The sequence below is a fragment of the Mesoplodon mirus genome (genome assembly GCF_964341445.2).
Source record: "Mesoplodon mirus genome assembly, contig: HAP1_SCAFFOLD_666, whole genome shotgun sequence".
NCBI classification, from domain to species: Eukaryota; Metazoa; Chordata; class Mammalia; order Artiodactyla; family Ziphiidae; genus Mesoplodon; species Mesoplodon mirus.
This window is the reverse complement of record NW_028295363.1, coordinates 235,478-238,290: the sequence shown is the minus strand read 5'-3', so window position 1 is coordinate 238,290 and position 2,813 is coordinate 235,478.

Sequence of the window (2,813 nt, the reverse complement as noted above, 5' to 3'; positions counted from 1 at the left end):
TCTTCACTGTACGCAGTGTTTCTTGCCCAGCACACAGAAACAGGGCCGGCACAAGTGATGGAAGACAGACTTTCCACAGGAGAAGGACATTTCGTTTCCTTAGCACAGAATCCGATAGTGATTATTAGCCTCAAAGGAGAAAGGTGGAGTGAATTTCCTCCATCTACTCCTGAAGGCTCCTTCTTTCTCGGACTCCTCCAGAACTGGGTGTGGCATGTGGGTACAAGCATGGGCTCCCTGCAAAAAGAAGGAGGCCTGCCTAGCACTAGGTGCTTCAGGTAAGGGGGGAGGACTCATCCCGAGACTCTAATAGGAAACAGTTAGAATGAGGGAAGTGGCAGAGAGATGTATCATAACCATTCAGAATGCTATGAGACCTACTAAGGGATGAGATTTCTTATTAAATGAAGTTGTAATTGACCCAGTAGTAGGCATGCTGAAACCCAGTTTTGTTCACTAAGAATCCAGCCATGGAGCAACTAAGCCCGTGCACCACAACTACTAAGCCTGTGCTCTAGAGCCCACAAGTCAAGGCCAAGATGTGGGGTATTGGAAAATTTGTACACTGCCTGTGGGAATGTAAAATGGTGCAGCTATTATGAAAAAGAGTATGGGGATTCCTTATAAAACTATAAACAGAAATATCATATGATTCAGCAATCACAGTTCTGGGTATATATCCAAAGGAAATTAAATCAGTATCACAATGAGTTGAACTTAGGTTCATTGCAGCATTCTCCACAATAGCCTAGATATGCAACCAACTTCACAAAAGAAGTAAGTGTCCTGTGCCTGAGCTAACCTTAGGTACTTCAAAACAACTCTGTAAGCCTCTTAGCCCCTTAGAGAGGATGAAAGCAATATTACAGTTAAAAGTAACTTGTCCCAATTCCCTTAGTCTGGAATACTGAAACAAAAGTTCTACAGCAGGGGAAGCCTCCTAAACACACAGCACCTGCCAGGGTTTACCCCAGCCTTGGAAGAACTGGGAAGGATAAGACCAAGGCAGGCCTGAGGAAAGGTCAGAGGGTGGGCAGGACGGGAGTGTGGGGAGCAGGGGCAGGGCTGTCCGGATGGAGCAGTGGGTTGTAAGAAGAGCAGTGACCCTGGGTCCTGCTGCCCTGAGTCTTTGTCCTGGCCTTGGTCAATCCCAGGAGACCAGGTTAGCAGGGCTGTGAGAGCCAGTGTGTGAAGCGAGCCCAGCAGCCCCTTCACACAGTCCTCTTGAATTCCTGCCGGCCATGAAGGGTCTTTAGGGGCAGCTGGACGTGGAGCCCTCTCAAATGGAAGCATGTCAGCACATCAGCCTTGGGAGGTGCTGAGGCTGAAATGAGGAGACTGAGCACATGCAGTGATCCCAAAGCATGTGTTCTCTGACTCATCCACCTCTGGGAGCGCCCTTTCCATGAGGAATAAACAGTGAGGACAAACCTAAGGTGAAGCTACAAGTCTTGAAATTGTAGAGGGGGAGAGTTCAAGTCTCATCCTCCACCTGACACTCCCTATAAGAACTTGTTCTCCAGTGTCAAGTGATTATGAGAGTTTTGTTCCCACTAGGATATGGCCATCATACGTGAAGGTAAAAAGGAAACCAAAATCCTGGTGCGAAATACCCTCCAGATACCAAACAGAAATGAACCTTTCATCTTTGGCAGTGAAAAAGCAATGAAAGAGTAGTCTTGTGATAAAGAAAATTTCTGAATGGCAAAGCAAGAAAAGATGACTATAAGCACAGTACAGTCAAAGGACATGGACACCATAACTCTATTATATCATTAAAATTTGGAAAGAACAAATCAGAATTCTACACATATTTCCCTCATCTTCCTGATTTCATATTCACCTTCCTTAGTTTCTAAAGAACCGGGTGGAACCCAAGTGTTCTAGGAATTGTCTCGCTTTAGATCCTACCTGAGAGTTGTTCGCTACGTGAATCGTCATCAGCATCGCTGTTATGTATGCTCTCCACGATGCATTCTGTACAGACACAACCATGAGCATAAAGTTATTATACAAGTTGACCCACCCATTTCTCCTACTCGACTTGCTGGCTCACACAGCCTCCCCCTGGTCTTCCCTCCAGGTTCTCAGACCTCCCCTGTGCTCTGTGCAGACAGAGTCCTTCAATAAGATATTGATCACCGTTGAAAATTTCAAATGAGGGAGAGATGCTGAGAAAATCACCTTTCGACCCCTCACTTCTATAGACCCATTTATAGCTTTCACCGTCAACCTTACCAACCTGAAATTCCAGATGTTACAGACACACTTGAAACATGGCTAGTGTGACCAAGCAAGTGTGTGTTTTTTGCATTGTTTAATAGAATGAGTTAATTATTGTTTGAACTAAATTAATCATAAATAGACACATTTGGTTAGTGGCTACCACACTGGAAAGCTCAGCTCTAAGAAATCCAAAGATGAGAAAGAGGCAACCAGCCACCCCTCCCCTGGTTGTTCTTTACTGCAGAAAATTTGATGGCCTGATCTGATCATTCGTATGTAGGTATATCTTGGGCTCTTGGACCCACGCCAGGCATTGCGAGAGTCCTTGTGGACACTGAAATAGTACAGTCAACACTCAGATCCAAGAGGAATTCCCAGCAAGGGGCCCACTTGTAGACAGAGGTGAAGGGCATGGCCCAGTACACCTGTATTAGACATAATCAGAGAGTAGGTGCAGAGGGGAGGGAGGGATTTCACTCTCTGCATGAGTCCATCCTTCTCACCGCTGACTCTAGAAGACCTCAGGAAGGCAGTGGAAAAGGCCCTGTAGGAGGTGAAAACTTTCTATACTGAAAACTACAGGACAT